Source organism: Vollenhovia emeryi, unplaced genomic scaffold, assembly GCF_000949405.1.
Source record: "Vollenhovia emeryi isolate VEMERY1.0 unplaced genomic scaffold, V.emery_V1.0 DF939152.1, whole genome shotgun sequence".
NCBI classification, from domain to species: Eukaryota; Metazoa; Arthropoda; class Insecta; order Hymenoptera; family Formicidae; genus Vollenhovia; species Vollenhovia emeryi.
Window position 1 is genome coordinate 1,025,248 of NW_011967214.1, and position 19,882 is coordinate 1,045,129.

At 42.7% G+C, this 19,882-nt stretch overlaps 1 protein-coding gene across 2 annotated transcripts in view; it reads left to right on the forward strand.

The window, feature by feature from the left end:
- LOC105565451 (histone deacetylase 4) overlaps positions 1 to 19,882 on the forward strand; it is a 145,665-nt gene that overhangs the window by 49,096 nt on the left and 76,687 nt on the right. Inside the window, exon 1 of one of the 2 annotated variants that reach the window (XM_012018672.1) lies at positions 13,773 to 14,374. The exons of the other annotated variant lie outside the window; for it this stretch is intronic. The gene's annotated coding sequence lies outside the window, so the exon portion shown is untranslated. Of the gene's footprint in view, positions 1 to 13,772; positions 14,375 to 19,882 lie in introns of those variants that run through there. 2 annotated transcript variants of the gene reach the window in all.

The following is a 19,882-nucleotide window of genomic DNA, read 5'->3' on the forward strand; positions in this document are numbered from 1 at the left end:
ATCCGCCCAAGACGCCTAAAGGCCGCGCTTAACGAGCAGTATTTCTCCAGCGGGATGAGGTTTGCGGAATGCGCTTTTCAACATTCGGCGTAGGTATCCCCGCACTTCGCCGACAATTGACCCGTGCCCTCTTGAGCCTCAATTCGCCCGCCATATCGAAGCCCCCGAGTGCTCGGGCGCACGCTAAATGCGGACTAATGAATTGGGAGTGAGGTGTTCCACTCACCCTGCGCACCCGACCACCCCACCGCGTGGCTGTGTGTGGTTGTTCCCATAGCAGCATTGACCGCTTCTATTTATATAACACTCTCGTACCTCCGCCGCACCCCCGCGCGCGCGTACCGTCTTCGCGCTTCCATCCACTCCGCCATCCGCCCCCTCGTTCTGCACGCGCTCGTGTCCCGCGTGGACGTACAGAAATACATACAGGCATCTAGCGTGTGTGTATACATATACAAACGTACATATGTACTTTTATATAATATATACGTATGTACGTACGATACATACCACTGTGTATGTGTGTGTACACACGTACATGACTCGCGAAGAGGCACACGTGGGCGGATTATTCGCGAAGAAACATAGACTTACCTAGATTCAAGCGTAACCGTGGCGTCGCGTTCCATCGATTCCCATCGATTCGACCTAGCCACGAAAAGAAAAGCCATTCGAGTGGCGGGAGGGGGGGGGGGCGCAGAAGAGACCTACCAAGAGTCTATTTTTGGATCCTCGCTAACGTAACGAGTGCGTTCTTCGTTCAACTTTGTGCACCGCGAGACATAATAATGGATGAACCCGTAGGATAAGGGCGGCTCCATGGTCATCAAGATGCTAAGAATACATTTCCGAAAGGAGAGTACTGCTACGAGCGTTTCGCCTTCATTGTATTCCAGATTTACTCTCGGACGGAAAATGTGGACGAAGACGTCGGTAAAATTGGCGATCGGGAAAGGAAGGTGTCTCTTGCGCGATTGACACGCGTTATATATTTTTAAATAACATCCGCGCGCGCGGACGTGTGTTTCGAAGTTGGCTGAAGGGTAGCTGTCATTCATATTAACTATGACACGTACGTAGCTACGTACTCTGTAAATGTCTGTAAATAAAAGCGAAAATAAAAGCAAACTTATCGGACTCGGCAAACTCCTCCGGTTATTTTAAGCCGCGTAACGACGGTAACCTTTTTACGACGGATAAACTCTTGATTATCGACAAAGTCTGGTCGAACACTATTAATAAAACACGCGGACGCGTGCAACTGTCTTTGTACTATTTTTTAATAAACGATAAGTTCCTCGCCAAATATAGCAGGACGTCGTAAAGAAGGGAACGATTTCGTTCGGGTATTCCAGGATGCCGAGATATATCGTTTGACCTTCGTTCGGTAGCATAACCCGCCGCTTTTACCCTATATAAACGCGCATGATTTCTATATATAAATAATCAATTCTGCCGTCAGCTCGGCCACATTCAATCGGTTAGCTTAAATATACCTTTTGCCGCTATTGTTAATAAACAATACGAGAAATTGTGGAAATTATGCCCGAAAAGTTCGGATATAATTAAGTCGAGAACAATTTTCGGCGATGGAGAAGAAATTAATTGATTCCGATTTTTTTTTTGGTTATCGGATAAATTTTACTTTCATCACTGAACAAAATTCTCGCGTGGCCGAGTGTTGCGACGTGTCGAATTCGCGGTATCTTGGAAAAATAACGAAAAATAGAGGTATCGGCGCTTCTCTTTATTTATGATCCAAAAACGAAGTGGAAAATTTTCAGGCTGTCCTTGGCACGAGTGCCGCCACAGGCTTTATCTACCCGTTGCGCTTCTCTTATCTCTTGGAACTGTTTAAATTAAATTAATGAGCGTTTCTTTGAATAGAATTATCCTGCAGACAGTTGTTTTACGTTCGCAAGATTGTACCTGGTGCTTTATTAGCTTTCGTGTAAATGTGCCTCGGAATTATCCGAGCGAAATGGCAATGCGAGCGAGATGGAATTTCGTGGGCGAGCGTGTTTAGGCCTGCGCGACGATTAGATCGCGAAAAGACGCCTTACGGCGGCGTAGGAAGGTCAAGGTCTCTCGATGATGGATTAACGCGTACACGCGTCGCACGCGATTTAGAGGCTGCCGGGACTCCGGTGCACGATGTTACGTGCACGCCGCGCGAATACGTATTTTCCCGCCGCACGTGCACTCCGCCGATCGCGAGCGACACTTTCCAAGCTGGCGACCATAGTATAACATAGTAGGTCCACTCTCTGTCCTTTGATCTTTTCGGTTTCGGTCACGTGGTATTCCGCCATATTTTTGGCATAAAATTCTGTCTCACTGATTTCACACTACCACATGTATATGCAACGTCCGTCTCATTGGCTCCACCAAAAAATTGACGGATGCGCAGAAGGGATCGTTGCAAAACGAAACAAATGACGGGGTGGACCTGCTAGTTATACTACGCTGGCGACTGGTCTCCTCGAAAACCAACGAAAATTGGTCTAACGAACTTTCGTTTTCAGCGCTTCGCGCGCGCGAGTTAGTTGCAGTACGCGCGGTGCAATTAATTGCCGAGCACTGCGCACGAACGTTTCTCGCAGCTCCGGCAGCAGCCCCGGCTTAAATCGGGAATAATTTTTGGGAATAAATTCTGACTAATTACCGTTAAAAGCCTGGCATGATTTGGCCTGATTGTGCGCACCTGTAAAAATGGCGGGTGTACGAAAGTAATCTGTTTTGGAGAGAGAACTCTCTGCGAAATGTTTTTCGCGTTTGTTTCTTCTTGTTGGACAACAGGACCGCGTCGGTACGATAACAGACGTAGCTTTCGCACGATCATTTATGGAGGAAGTAAGTTTTCTTTGAAAAGTAGGTCGACCCAAGTTTATGATGCTCACGTAATGGTCGGCATCGCAGAAAAGAACGGGAGCAATCCCGCTGGCAAAATCGATGGAGCGCTCGGTATTCCCCGGTGAGCCACCTTTGATTTCGCCTATATAGAGTCGTCCTCCTCACATCTCGCGCGGAAACGAACTGTCGACCGTTCGTTCCGTCAATCGCGGGGGCCTCGTGTCGCTTCGATCTCGCGCGGACGCAACGGGAGCGTTTTCGTAATTGCAAAATAATATTTACCTTCTCCGCCATCGTAACGTCTTTCCGCTCGCCACTTCGACACGAAAACGCGCAGATCGGTGGATATTTAATGTCGAATATCAATACGTCCCTCTAGTCGGCTTTAATCAATCCCTGTCAAGAACGCAAACTGCATAACGGATCAGGTTGTATTTTGGAAAAGTTCTATTTCTATACGCAAGTTAAATATGTACAGTCTTGCAAGATAGAACCCTGTGGAAAATCTATCGCATTGTCGATAAAAATTGAAAGCTATTTTGCTTCCGAGCGCAGTTGCGATATAACTTAATCATGCTCGCTGTGAAAGAGTAACCAATTCCGCAGATATCGCGCGAAACGCATCTGGGCCAGTTGCATTTTTTGGGAACCGCGCGTGTATAATTAAACAAATTGAATATGGATTTGCCGAGGTCCGATGCAAATAAATTAACACTTTCGACGGCAGCAGTTATGGCGACCAGTAAGGAGTCGTCCGGCCGGTTCCAGTTGGCGAAATTGGCGCGTGCAACGCCGATACGGTTGGATATTCGGCTGAGTTGTCAGCGTTCGTGGCCTCGAGTATTCGGAGCATCGGCACGGTTACACGAGCAAGCGTGCTCGCGCTGCCGGCGCGTATAAACTTGGGGTGGGATTAGCGAATTTGCCGCATACCGCGCGCGCATGCACACAATCGACCGCACCACGTTGGCGCTAATACCGACACGCGGCCGCCGAGGTGCACACAAAATAGCGGCCGCGCGTTTATTTTCGTCGGCTCCATTTATTTTCGCTCTCTCGCGCGCTTCGCAGCGCGCGCGGCCCGCCGTTGTTCCCTCCGACGATACTCCCGACTGCCGCCGCGCCGTTGAATTCTCGCGTTTCACGCCGCCTCGTTCCACGCAGTCGTTGAGGGGATGCTGGAGTGTAATTCTGCACCTTTTTGCACCTGTCAATTCGTGAAAACATTCGTGCAATACGCAAATTATGAGGCTGATGCGTGCGAAATCGGATCGAAAGTGTTGCACTATTCGCACCAAATCAGAAAACAGTGTGGTATCATCATAGTATAACTGGTATGCCCACTCTCCGCCGGTCCTTTGATCCTTTCGGTTTCGATCACGTGGTATTCCGCCATGTTTTTGGTATAAAATCCTGTTACACTGATTTCACCCTACCCCATATACAATATCCGTCTCGTTGGCTCCGCCAAAATAATGGCGGACGCGCAGGATCGACGCAAAACAAACCAAATGACAGACTGGGCGTACCTAGTTATACTATGGCATCATTGAAACTAAGTTTAGAAACCTAAAAAGAAATCTACTCACTTCAATACGTTATAGATTAACCTATAACTTATTTGAGTGAATAGAATTTTTGTTAGGCTTCTAAATTTAGTTTCAATGATTCCACGCTGTTCTCTGATTTCGTCCGAACAGTGGAGCACTGTCGGTCTGTACACAAAAGCCACGTAATTTGTCTACTACACAAACGTTTCCACGAACTGGAGATGCAAAAATCCCCTTAAGGGGACGCTGGAGTGATTCTACACTCTTTGCACCTTTTGCTCCTAGAACTGTCAATTCGTGAAAACATTTGTGTAATATACAAACTACGTGGCTTTTATGTGCGAACCGACAGTGTTCCACTATTCGGGCTAACTCAGAGATCAGCATGGTATCTTTGAAATTAAGTTTAGCAGCTTAACAAGAAGTCTATTCACTCGAATAAGTTATAATGATACAACGCTGTTCTTTGACCTAATCTGAGTAGTGGGACACTGTCGGTCTGTACACAAAAGCCACATAATTTGTATATTACACAATTCTTTTCACGAATTGACAGTTCTAGGAGCAAAAGGTGCCAAAAGTGCAGAATCACTCCAGCGTCCCCTTAACTGCCGGTGTCCGCTCAAGTTAAATCGCGCAACGTCCGTTTGCAATTTGTCCAAAGGGGGGGGGGGGGGAAGCGCGGGGCGTTGAAAAAAGAAAAGCGAAAGTAACGGGAGCGAAACAATTGGTACAGCGCGGTCCCCTCGGTTTTTCGCGCGCGTCGTTACGCGAGAATCGGATGGACTCTCGCTGTCTCCGTGTCTAATTTCTCCCCGGCGCGTCGTTAAACGCGTTCTATAGAGCGTTAAAATGGTATTAATATCGTAGAATATTGACTCGGTGCTAAAAGTTGCCGCCGCGCGACACAATTATCGCCTCCGCTTTGACAACAACCCCGGCCTCGCGCGTCAGTTTAGGGTATCTCCACGCTCGATTTTCATGTTAATTCAGCGCGCATAACGAGTGCAGCGGCGCGATGAGGACACGTTACATCACACAAAGGCCGCGCGCGCATGAGGGACGGACGGGAGGAGGAGGAGGAGGCGATGGCCAGGCGAGCGAACGAGCGAGCGAGGGAGAGCCGAGAGGGCGAAGGAGATCTATATAGTCCAAATCTATTCAAGACTCGGCTTTGGTAGCCTGCCAATTCTATTTTCTCGGGCGAAGGCGGGTTCGCATTGTGCCCGCGCTAATTTTGTTACGGACCGCGCTCGCGTGTGTGGGTGGCTGCTCGCCACCGTTCGTTTTCGTTCCCGAGAGGAAATACGCGCGCGAGAAAGTTGCGCAGCATCCTTCGCCGGGGCGGTATCGATCTCTCGCGCGATCCGCAACCGTTGCAACGAGTTATCCGATATTTTCCCGATAAATTGCCGACATCCGCGGCCGATGAAAAGCTCCGCCGTGACATTTAATCGCGCGCCCGCGCGCGAGAGAGCCTTACGCGTGTCCCTTAAATGTATTCCTCGCTTATCGCACAGGAATCTTTCGCGGGAATTCTTCGTATATTAAAAACTTTTTTTTTCGCGAGAGAGCGTCGTGTCGAGGTCAACGAAAGTTCACGTTTTGCATGCGCGTCCCCTCGCGGTTCCGCAAAGCGTACAAACGTGTCTCGGGTTTTATCGCGCGCGGATTTCAGCGGAACAAAATTTATCGCGAGCGATCCCGAGAGATCGATACAGGCCGAGATCGAGAAAGGTGTATTGTAGATAATCGTCGTCTCCACACCGCGATATCCCGCGGCTACCCTGTCGCGCGAGTAAAATGCACGTACAAAAATGATCGTCGTTTGCTCGTGACATTAGGAGCCATCGCTAGACGTTCGCTCGTGAAAATTTGAATTCACGGCGAAAGCGCGGCCAGAAAAACACGCCGATCGATCGCGCACATGAACGTTTCTATTTTCGTCCGTTGCGGCCGTTGCTGCACCGACCAATGTTGTCATCGATTACTCATCCCGCGCTGCTCTTTGCTGCATTTTCCGTCGGCGCTCGCATAAAATGCTTTCGATACGCGGCGACGAAAAATACAGTCCCCCTACCCTCGTTTGTCGCCCATTTGATGCAATTTCGTGGCAAAGTCGTATCTCTAAATCTTATCCAAGTAGGGCGTTTCAATAAATTCAGCTCTTATCGGGACAACAGCGAGATACTTTTAAGCTACGGGATACTTGGGCGCGACTCTGCCGAACACTTCTTACTCTTTTACGCGGTGACAAAAATACGTACTCTTCAAAAGAAAAGAGTATTCTTCTTTTCTGTGTAACGCTATTTAAATCACTTTTGTTTAAAGAAAGTTTCGACCTCTAACGTACCGTCATGCTTTGTTATATTTGCATCGTTTGTATGTGTTATATTCGCCGTGACACTTGTCTGCTGTTTAAATTGCTGGATAGACTTGGAGGACGGCGTCGCACACTTTTCTCAGGGCATGAATTTTTTATTCTTCGATCCTCAGAATATTTTTCAGTTTCATTTAATTAACGATCTATATATATCGGCAGCTCACGTTTATTGCTAAATATGGCCGTCCGAGTTTTCTCGCATAAAGACTGCATACAATGTTATCTCGAGCTCGGTATCAGGCGGCTACATTTAGCGCGGAGTGCGAGTTATTAATACGGGCCTATTTGTAGTGGACAAGCGATTCTTCTTGCGACCAAGTCGAAGTCCCAATTGGTGCTTTTTTAGCGCGTCCACATCCGGAGAGGTAGGACTAATGTTAGTCGCGAACGTTTGGCACACAAATTACCGTCTCGCCCGATTCCGCGGTACGCGCTCGGCCAAAACTTCGCGACCGACGCGAAGACTGACAGGCTGCTCGGCACAAATGCGCTCGTTACCGTGAACGATGGTTTCCGTTTCGCCAGCGAGATTTCCGCGTGAATGTGGTACAACCGACGCTACATTCTTGGTTCAACTCGTCAACAATACGACTGACATTGAAAGGTTCACCGTGAGTGGCTTAATCAATCCTTTTAGTAAAACGATCGATCGTACAAATGAAATTTTTGAGAAAATTGGATGATTAAATTTTTTAAATTTGAAAAAAATCAATTGCAGTTTGCCGCATGACAATGTCCAATTTTAATGCGTTCTCCCCTGTATTTTATTTTGCCTTTTGTTTTATATCTATTTGATAAACGCAAACCGTGAACAAAAATGTACAATAATATGTAAAGTATTATACGAAATGTAATCTTGTGGCGAGAGAAATGTGCGCTGCTTAGCAAAACAAATGAACGAAGAGATCCGAGGTGAAATTTAATCACGGATATCGCTGGTTTTTTCGGTCGCCACCTCTCGGAGGGAAGTGGCAACCATCGAGAGTATCCTGCCATGTGTAGCCCTTTATAGCCCTCCAGGGTGGAGGTTTCCGAGGGAAAAATCGCTGACCAAAATGTTGCGCACCAATGCCCACTAATGCCCAGTGGGCATGACTAGCTTGTTATTTATCTTGTTTTATCTTATTTTACCTTATTTTATCTTTACAATGCCCCAGCAAGGCCTAATGCTCAAACTAATGCCCAAAAAAACGCCTAGTAATGCTTAGTAATGCCCAGTAATGCCGCAAATCTGTACACCACAATGCCCTCAGCGGTTTCCCACCTCGGAGGTTTCCCTCGGCAAGGTTAGCAGCCTACCGAAGACGAAGTAAAACCAAATGTTCAAAGTACCAGAACAAACTGGACAAACAGGCTTTAAACCTAATACACGAGCAAGAAGAAATATGGTTGTGTACAAAACGTACTGATTTAACACGACTGACATTTGAAAGGTTCACCGTGAGTGATTGAATCAACCCTTTCGGTAAAACAATCAATCGTACAAATCAAATTCCTGAAAAACATTTGATAATTAAATATAGATACATGTTTTTAATTTGGAAACTGAATTGCAGTCTGCCGCATGAAAATGTTCAATTTTAATCTGCTCTCCCTATATTTCATTTTGTTCTTTGGTTTAAATCTATTTGATAAACACAAAGTGGACAAGAATATAATATGTAAAGTATTACACGAAATGTGTAAAATATAGTATTAAATATGATATAAAATTTTTGTGCTTGCAACACAAAGAGCGAATTGAAATTATTCTACAATTTCTTCGGTGTTGTTCGAGAATTTTTATAAATACGCAGCACTTCTATCGTAATGCAAAACGGAGTGTAGAAATGTGCGGCGACATGGCACTCGATAAGTTATGGTCGTCATGCATAATAGATACGTAGATACAAATCGTGAAACGCATCGAATTGTCAATGGTGGAAATGGTGTTCTTCGATTATGACACACTATGATTTCGGCTTAATTTGATTAGACTTTTGCTCTAGTCAGCAGCAATGGCTACTTTGATCTCGGCATATTATATCGTGTATTTACTTTGGTGCTCCCGGCCACTGATCAAAGCGATCGTTCCTTTCGTGGTGGAAAGATCGGTAATCAAAGTTCGTTCCGTCGATGTTTCTTTTTCGACACGGCGCTTTAGTTTTGCATTTATTCTCGTTTTCCAGTCGCTTTGTTTCCCTTGCGACGAGAGGCAGATCTCCGCGCATAACTTAAACTTGACATTTCGTGAGGAGATGGCTTCTATTTCAAATTCATTTTCTATCTAGTTGGTCTAGTGTCCCATTAGTTTACTCTTTATGAATTCTGAAAAATTATTTAGTTTCTCCTTAAAAAGATATAACAATAATGTATTACAATAATGTATTACATTATTGTTATTAATATATATTATTACTGTATATATATAAATATTAATAACGATACATTAACAAGATACAATAATAACAATTCTGTTTATGTATTGAGAATTTTAGAACCAGTTCTTGCATTGTATCATAATTTTATACATGTACAATTTATAACTTAATTTTTATATATCTCTGTAATTTAACACGATAACATAAATCTCAGAGATATTAATTAATGACGAGATGCATAGCGTGATTTTATGTGAACTCTTTGAGTTGAGTATCAAAGGATTAATTCAGATGATATTTTTAAGTAATAATTTCTATGATTTTATCCTTGCATAAACATATATACATGCATACGTGCATACATGTATAATTAGAAGAGCACGTATTGTATATAAGCAACCTGGACTCATAGATTATTATTCAGGGATGCGATATCGGCGAATTTTTGAAAAAAAAAACAGTTTAATCGTGGACTACCCCTTACCCATCGGCGACTTTTGCAAGTAGAAAATGTTAAGTATATACGTATGCAACTGCGATTCTCGCGTGTCACGACAGCATTCTCGCGCGAGGAAAGTGGCAGCGGCGCCGTCGCACGCGCGGCCTCCGGCGCAGGCTGACAAGAGGGGTGAGAAGGGGGTAGTAAACATAACCCAGATTCACGGCCGGTGGCGCCCAACCCAGGAGGGAGGCAGAAAGAGAGATAGAGAGGGGACGTGAGGGAGAAGGAGAAAGAGACGAGAGCGAACCAATAACCTAGCCTAATAGCATTGTGGAAGTCGACGTTGCTTCTCTCTCTCCCTCTCTCTCTTTCTCTCCCTCCCCTCCTCTTTCTCGAGCAAAGGTCACCCTAGAAGAGCCCATGGGCTGAGTGTCGGTTCTATTTATAGCGACCATCACCTCTCCTCGGTTCTCTCTCTTTCTCTCTTTGCCCTTCGTTCCTTCTCCTCGCGTCCTTAGCTTCACCACCTCCCGCTGCGTCTCTTTCGCTCCCTCCCTCTCTCCCTCTCTCTCTCTCTCTCTCTCTCTTTCTCCGTTTCTCTCCCCACTTTGCCCTCTCTGTTCTGCGCTTCCCTCCCTCGTTCCCTCTCAGGATCCTCGCTGCCGCCTCCCTTGGACCCCACGAACACCACCCCTGACACGTTTCCATCTCCCTGCCCGCCACCGCCGCCCGCCGGTTGTCGCGCAGCCTCGTCCCACTCGATCCTCCCACGAAAGACCTATGAAGCTATAAATAGCGCGGGCTCTCCTCACCTTCCCTCCGCCCGCACCTCCCTGGTTAGCGGATCGAACGGCAGGAGTGGCGGAACAGTCCCTACCTGTTAACCTACGACGATGACGACGATGACGGCCGCCGTGGAGAACGGATGGATCCGCTGAGTGCGCGAGAGGCTAACGCGGAGAGGTGACGTTTTTGGGTTCGCTTAAATTCTTTTATCGCCGAGGGGGATTAGGAAATTATTTCAAAATATTATAGATCGCTTGTTTGTCGCCGTCGTATACGACGAGACGGTACAGAAATAACTACGCGAAAGGAAAGAGATGGTGAAAGAGGTTCACTTGAGGATAAAGCTTGCTTTGGTTTAATGCAATTATTTGAAATTGACGTAACAAGATTAAATTTCAGTTTTCCGACATTTTGGCCCCTCTTTTTTTTTATCCTCGTGGATAACCACGCGCCTGTATCAATTGAGATTAATCAATCCGTACAAAAACAAATAGACGAATAAAACAAGTTTTCCAAATTCCAGCTTGAAGACATTTCGTTAACAAAGTTAAAACGTTCATCGCGTTTACATGAAACATTACGCTACAGCTGCAGCAACACAGTTTTCTAGATTTTTTTAACGCAAATGAACCTTGATAAAAATACAGTATACGTTAACGATTTTAACACACTTGAGGTTCGATAAAAATATCACACCTATGATTATAATATACCTTATTTTCGATTGGACATCAAGGAGTTGATTCAGACGTGAAACATTATATCTAATATAATTGACAGTAAGGCATGCGTTTCAATGATGCCCTTCTCTGTTCATTTTTTTAAAGCGATTATCTTTAATCAAACGGCTAACGATATCAGGACATTCCGCGAACTCAGGCGCGGGGACGATGCCTCTGAGAGGCGGTTTGCGCTGGTATATCTCGCGCGATTACGGGTTAGACACGCGAAAAATCTCGGGGTTTCCCCTGGCAACACTAGCGGGTTCGAAGACGGGCGGCTACCCTGCTTCTCTCGTCGTATTGTGCTGTTTTTTTCGTCGTGTCTCTCAAGAGTCAGAAAACGTTGCAAGCGCCGCCTTTCGCTGTCACGCTGGCGCCAGGCTGCTTTCTCCCCCCCCCCCTCTCTCTCTCTCTCTCTCTCTCTCTCTCTCTCTCTCTCTCTCTGTCTGTCTGTCTCTCTCTTTGTCTCTCACCCCGAGTGATTTTTCTATCAGGTCTGGGCTTTTCTACGTATGCACATTTCGCAGCCGACAATTGAAGATTGCTCACGACAAGCCAATACCGATATCGCCGAAATTGCGAAACGCGAGGTTTGAATTCCTTCCCGGGTCCTTCGATAATTATTTTTCATGAAAATAAGTAGAAGCAAACGGCAATTAGGTTTAAAAGACTCCGTTCTTCTCCCTTCTTTCGTTCCCTTCCTTCCCCATTCTTTTATTTTACAAACAAGCATTATTTTACGTGCTTATGAGAAAATTGAGCTCATTCTTTCGCTTTGTGTACTTCGTATAAGTACAGTGTTACTAACAACCCTGATAAACACGAATCTGAGAAATTTGTAGTGACTTTAACTTGTGGAATTCAAAAATTCTGTAAAACATTCTTAACGAACAAACAATATTTTACAATCGTATCGCTGAAGAGGTATTGAGTATGTTATTTGCACTGGATTAATTTAGAATATTAAGGCAATGATTCCCCGATAGTGCATTCGTTTTTACTTTTCTGAAGAAGTCACATTCTTACACCAATTATCACAGAAACGAAGTTTTAACAAATTCTGGTATCTTCAAGATTACCTAAAAATCTACACGACCTAAAGTGTGCTACAGAGTATTTGATTTATCTCAAATTTAGAGAAAAAAATTTTCGTGTAATGCAAAAATACATAGCACAACCGTCTAATCTTTTTTCTTTTTTTTTGTAATTCGATAATTGATCTCTCCCTCCCCTCTCTCCTGTTTTCTTTTTCTTTCTCAGAAAACGACTCGAGGAATTTAGGACACGTCCGAGATTATTTTCGTAGTTGAAGACACCGCGGGTATCGGCGCGATGAAAGAAAATTTGTTTAAAGATCCACGAGCAAGGCTCACTGCACTTTACCGCCTTTTCTCGCCTCTTCTCACGCTTCCTTCGTTCTCTTCGCCCCACCCGCCGCGCTTTGTCCGCCCCGCCGTTAGATTTTTAAACTCTCTCTCTCTTTTCCTCTCCTTTCCCCCCATCAACTTACATGCGTCTGTCTTTGTCTACCACCCGCGCGTCGGTTCTTTTTCACTACACGGTGGCATGAAAACGTCGGCTCGTCGGACGCCCGGCGAATATTAATGCGTGTTTTTACACGTGTGGACGTTTATTTTTGTCCGTATTTTTAGCGGTTGGTATTTTCGAACGATTCGGTCACTATTTTCGTACTAGTACACATATGCGTCCGTTGTATTACTTCGAGAGAGTACCCGTCTAACCAAACTGTTCTTCAAGCAATACATGCTATTCCTCCGTTCCGTTATAGTATCCTGCACAATAATCAATTTTGTCAATTTGAACGAAGTTTCGGCTGTAACTTTATATAGAGAAAAGATTGATAGAAAGAGCGAGAGAGAGAGAGAGAGAGAGAGAGAGAGAGAGAGAGAGAGAGAGAGAGAATAAATTTAAAAGCGATTTTAAAAGATTGCATTAAAAATATCACACGAATTATATGAAATAAAAAATATAGAGAAAAGACTGAGAGAGATAGATAGATAGATAGATAGATAGAGAGAGAGAGAGAGAGAGAGAGAGAGAGGGAGGGAGAGATTTAAAAGCGATTTTAAAAGATTGCATTAAAAATATCACACGAATTATATAAAATAAAATATTTAAGATGTATTATTTTTTGTACAATTTCTCCGAAAGGATGTAATATTGTAGATATATTTTTTCCTTGTTAAGGAGAGAAAGGAGGGGAGGAAACTCATAAAAATGTGTTAATTGATTTAAGTGAAAAGTATGGATTTTTTCCGTTAGATATTTTTATTTCTTTGTTTTTCTCTCTATTTGGAAAGCGTATAAAATTAGCTGTGTCTATGCATGTATCTTTGTCTTTTTTTCCAATTCCACATGAGGTAAAGTGACACTTCGTAGAAACACGAGCCACCCCGATAAGCGATCCGTCTACGATGAGATGTCGTCGACGACAAGATGCGCGCGGTTTTTTTGAAAGAATGGTCGGCTTTTTAAAGACGCGTATTTATACGCTCCGGACGACCTCATGCTGAGATCGAGACAGCTCGATGCGATCCTTGCGTCTGGTTTTCCGCGTGAAGCCTATCTGGGTTTCGCGGCTGAAGCTCGCGCTTCACGATTTTAATCGGAGCATATACAAATTCGAAAACGATAGAATTTCGGCGAATTAACATTTTGGTACGATGAATGTATAAAACTAATCTCTTATCGATAATCCTGGTATTTTGTCGAATAACGGAAACGTAATAATCGTTATCTCGCGAAAGGTACGATTTTCGTCGACGTATTAAAAATTGAATTGATACAGCAAAGTGATTTGATGTTCAATAAAACATAATCTATGCGAACCGGGCAGGATACCAAACATTTTTTATGCAAATCGGCATTTCTTTTTTCTTCCCTCTGGTGAAAAATTATCTAACACCTATGAGGGGAGTATCTTGTATATGTAAACTTTTTTTTGTATCGGCAAGATTTCATAAATATTGATAAGGTGTTTTATTGTTCCGTTTATTTTTATAACTGTTTTAATAATCAATGGCCAGTATTGGACATTGACGTTATTTCCTGGAATCTGCTTCGTAAAAAAAAAATATATTCCAATAAAGGTTAATCGATCTGCGGTAATATATAAACGTGTTTACTGAGTTTATATTATTTTTTGTAGCATACAATTTTAAGAGCATACACTTTTATTTTCAGGTAAGTGCCAACAGTTTTCGCGTGCCCGGCTGTCACGATGGTGTCATACCAAGGGGTGAAAGGGCTGTAGCTAGGTAAGCAGCTAAAAATAAAGTTAGTACATCATATCGAGCGATCCGCTATAAATAGTCCGAAGCAACTGAGAGGCTCTGAATGTATTAGAGTCGCCTGACTTGCTGCATCATCTTTTGCACAAGTTATAAAAATACGCCGCTACGTGACTCGCATATTATGCCACATTGAAATTACTTTGCTGTCCCGCTCACGTGCGCTCGCGAGCGCGCGAGAGACGAGTGTTCTCTGAGAAATATATTTCGCCCGAAAAATACATCTTTATCGGAAACTGCAAAAGTGATAAGGTTCACTTAACTTCGGTTATTCTCGACTGCTGTGAAGTTCAATATATACGTGGCAAGCGTGAAATCTCCATTCTCCATAGAATTATGAAAATGGTAGAATGAAATATGCAAAAAAAACACTGGGTTCTTATTTTCTTTTATATTTGACGTTTTCGCGAATGTTCATGTTTTCGTAAACGGGGAAGACGCGTAATTACCGTTCGGCTGAGCTGCTCGAATATTGTAAAATCGGCAATTTTCCAACCGCTTCTTTTGCATAACAATACATATGCATGAGGTGTTATGCTCCATTCGGCCGGTGTGTTTAACGGTATCCAGCCCGATGGATCGATAGAGTTTAGGACGGGCGGCAGCGAGGGTTGATGGCGAGAGGAAACCCGCTTAGCGTGACCTTGCTCGCTATTTTTGGAAGACGGCACGTGATTGGAAGATGGCTCTCTTTTTTAGCCGTCGGCTGGAAAAAAAAGAATTCCGTCGATCGAATTAGATCCACGGGAAGAAACACGCTTGGGAATGTATAACATTACGTGCAAGAAATTCGTCGCGAGGGAAGAGGCCGTGACTTTTTTCCCCTCTCTCGTTTTATAACATTTTACGAGAGGAGAATCGCTCGTCGTTGCCGAGTCCGTTCACGACTTTTAGAAATCGCTTGTAATTTGCACAGCAAAGGCGTGACGTGTGAGGAGTTTATATTAGTATGTGAGGTAAAGAAGAACATACTCTGAGGAAAAAAAAGACAGAAACCTATTTTGGGACGCACAATTAGTAATCGAATTATTTGGATTGTTCGTAACTTTAATCTATCGCGAATTTTACCCCGCGTAACTAAAAATCGCAATTAGCTATTCTACCTATATCCAAGATTTTTAAGTAATAATAATAAATTCTCTCAATTAGTTCTGTCGTTTATTCAGCAACGCAACGATAATTTTCACTTAAGAGACATCGAAATGTTAAGTTGCTTAACTGCAAAAAAACGGTCAAAATTTTTCCCAGAGTAAACGAACAATCCAAATAATTCGATTACTAATTACGGGCCCCAAAATGGGTTGCTATCTTCCCCCCCCCCCCCCCCAGAGTAGACCCAGAATATACGAGATTTAGGCGATTTCGATTTCCCTTCAAAATCGAAAAATTCCCAACACATTTGACCCGGAGTCTCCATAACTCATAGAATTTAGCCGCCTTTTCTGCACATGAAAGTACGTATGAGGACTATCTCGTGTCACCATCTTTTCCCTTAGTCGACTTTTGTGCCACAGATGCGAGCATGATTTCCATTTATTGACCATAATCCGCGTATTCTTCTGGAAAATTACCGCTCTTCGACATGACGTGTCTTTACGCACGTTTTACATCATTCGCGATCGTCTCGCCGAGTCTGACGTGACTCTTTCGATACACGTTGTTCTCTCTGCAAAATGTAAATCAGCCGGGATTGCGTAATCAAAGAGCGCGATCTCGGACCAAATGTCAATTTGCGCAGCGACATAATTGTGAGCGAAATAATACCAATTCCGCTTGTCCGGCTTATCAATAACGTGGTCAAGGAAAATCGACGAAATACATATAATTTCTATTCCGATCGAATCTAAATAGAGATACGATAGCTGGAGCTCTAATGGACTCAATTTCTCAAAATTGCTGACTGCAGTTTTAATAACAGATCAGAACTTGCGTCAATTTTCTCGGGGGAACACGGAAACATTATTTCTCGTTGTAATGTTTTAATAAGAAATATTAAATTCCCTGATAATTATATTTTGAATTAAATTCTAAAAATGTGTAACCGCTGACATCTTGTATAAGAACAGTGTTTTATTATTTAACGTGCCAGATGAATTTTACATGGTTTGTCAACTAGCGCGAATCACCGGCGAACCACGCGACACGGTTATTATATTTGTGAAATAAAATGTATTTTTTAATAATGAAAAACTGCAAAATTATTATTAAAATTATTATTATAGGCAATGAGGTTTAATATATCGAAGAATTGATCGGACAATCGGTAATTTTTGTACGAAGCAAAGAAGTGAAGATTGTAGTGATGATATTCAATATCTGAAATGTGATCGTAGCACCGCGCATAGACTAGCGGTGACTCACGACACCAATATTACGCCATACATTATAATTATGTACTCACACTTGATATTAGAAAGTATTTCGCGATTAAGTTTCTTTTTATAGCCAGGACGTTAAATGCCGCGAACGGAAAATGCAGCCTGGGTTACCGGTTCATCGTGTTCTTATACAAATATTAATTTTAAGTCTATTAAAAGGTTTTTCTTATTGAAATTACGAGATTGCCAACTTTATAAGACAGTTTATGAAATGTCAATGAATGATATTTACTTGTTTATGTCAACAGAACTTAGGGACGTAAATATACATTTGTTATAATTTCCTTTCTTATCTAATCCGATCTGAAGTCTGAATGGACGATGCGATACGACTGCGTGTATTTTTTTTCTTCCACGTAGCATGACCGTACGATTCGATAAGCGTAATCTGCGCAGTGTCATTAACGCCGGCGGTGCGGCCGCTGATTATTGTACGATTTCGGTGAATTAAAGCGTAGAAAACAAAGGGCTGGCGATAAGAGAGCTTCCGGGAGCAGCCAGCCGCAGCGCCCACGGACTTCCGATAGCGTGCCTTGCATTTTTAATCCATTCAGATTACCGTGCATTCGTCATATTGAAATTTTCCTTCTGTGCAACTTGCACGTCCTCCGAGAACAAATCTTTCGTTCTATTTTTTTACGAGATCGGCCACTCGTTGTCCAAAATTCGGGATCGATAATGAAACCTCTTTAATACGAGCAAAGCGCTTTTAAGGCCATAGGAAACAAATAAGTGTCAGACTCTTAATATACATATACTCAAGTTAACGCGTTTATTGTTTTGTATATACGCAACAATCTATAATCTCCTTAGAAGCATTTAATAATCTTACTCCACCAATATTACAGTCTTATTTAAATACTATAATTGTCGCTTCAAGAAAACATATCATTATTTCGGCAATAAAATCATTTTAATCGTTATAATCTTCGATTTGAAAATATGTTACTTTCTATCCAATATATATTGTTTCCTCTCCGTTCAAGAAAAGTATTCTTAAATAATAAGCATATATTTTTCTTGATTGAATTATGTAAAATTGCTTCATTGAAGTAAGCTTTTCTTCCCTTAACGCGTACAATCTCCTTTTCACGTTGAGACTAGACATATTATCAAAGAATATATTATACTTTCTTTCCGTGGGACTTTAAAGAAATAAACGCCGCGCACGATTTATTTCGTTACACATAGATGAATTGCTTCATTCGAGTAAGTTTTTCTTCCCTTAACGCAATACAATCTCCTTTCAAGATTTTCACGTTGATACTAAACATATTTTCAAAAGAAGAATATATATTAATGGATATTAATGGAAGAATAAGAATTAACGGACGTAATCAAAATTAACAACGTCAGTGCTTTCTTGACTATACCTGGCATTTTTAATAATACAGATAATTTATTGCGAAAAATATGTATTACCCCGGCCAGGGTTTGAACCTGAACCTCCCTACACTCTAGGCGGGCGTCTCACCAATTCGACCACCGAGGCATATGACAATATTCGTCGCAGTAACAGTACAAAGATGTTGTCTAGGCGTCTATTTCGACTTTCTTTTTAACTGCGCGTCGATAAGGGTTGTCGGCAATTTTTAATCGAAATTAGTTTCTTAGATTAGATTAGATTAGAACTAAGTTTCTTAGTTTTCAATGAAGAACCGCGACATGCGATGAAAGGCAGTTTTACGAGGAACGTATCTATAGACTCGGCCGCACGGCCGCGTTAAATGTTGCGGGATGCATTGGAAATTTAACGACTCCTGTACGGTAGCGATTGGTGGACATATCGCCTCTCTTACGTGGGCAGACGTAATCGCGGGGGATATAACTGATCGGGATATAAATAGCGGCCCGCGAGAAAAATATCGATTTTTCAAGCGTGTAATAAGACGAGCCCCCCTGGGCTTGCTCCCTGGTGATTAATCGGGCTCATCTATTTATGACGAGGAAACGGTGCTGAATAGACTGACGTACGAACCGAACCGCCCACGTTATCGTAACGCACGTTTGCGCCGCGTCCCGTTCGATCGCGTTCGCGCCAATTGCGCGGAAAGTTTGCGTTCGACACGTGTCGCGAGGTATCCGCAATTACCTGTTTCGCTCGCGTGTCCGCGCATGTAGATAACGAGGGACGAAGAACTCTATTTTAGAATCGCGTTAAAAATGCAGAATAAAAAGAAGTCGTAAAAGAGCGCGAGCTTGAAAACTAGCTGGAAAATGAAAATGAGGAACAACAAACCCACGCGTCCGGTGTAATGCGCAATTGTATGTTTGTTCCCGTCGATAATCGGTGCCCACGTCGGATTCGTTCGTCGAAGTGTTATAAATGTGTTATAAATGTGATAGAAAGTCAAATGCGGGTAAATTTGCGGTATAAATATTCGCAGCTCAGGACAAATTTGAATCATAGCCATTAATAAATCTCATTTTCAGAGTTTTACAACTAGCGATAAGCTCGAATTCTAATTATAATTTTGACAACTATAGATAAAGTCATCAATTGTGATAAGGGCGATAGGAGCGTATGATGAATAGTACGATATTTGACAATGTGTTTGTCATAAGATGGATAGAACCAGAACACACAATAGTTACTTTTTTGAAAATACAATTATCGACATGTTTAAGCTTTGGTGCGGCCCCTTTGGCTTGTACATATAAATTCACATGACTTTTTTCATTAAAAAAATATCACTTAATGCATTATTGATCAAACGCATTGATATATGCTGGATTATATATGTACATTTAAAAACATACTATTAAAAATACTCGTGCAAAATGCATTTCTTTTAAAACTTATCTTGAAAATTATGTAATCGTGGGACAACACGGTATTTCGAGGAATTTTATTAGAGTTTTCGAAACGTTACCATACACATTTTACTAATTATACATACACTGAGAGACCCATTTTGTTAAATGAAACAAAGGTAATTGTGCATAAAAGCGACTTCCTCTCCGATTCGCTTGATTTTTAAATATGTTGTTGGGGATGTCTTCCCGAGTCATTTCATATATATATATATATATATATATACAGGGTGTACCGCAACTCGTGACCGAAATTTTAATAGCGTATTTCTGAGCAAAAAGT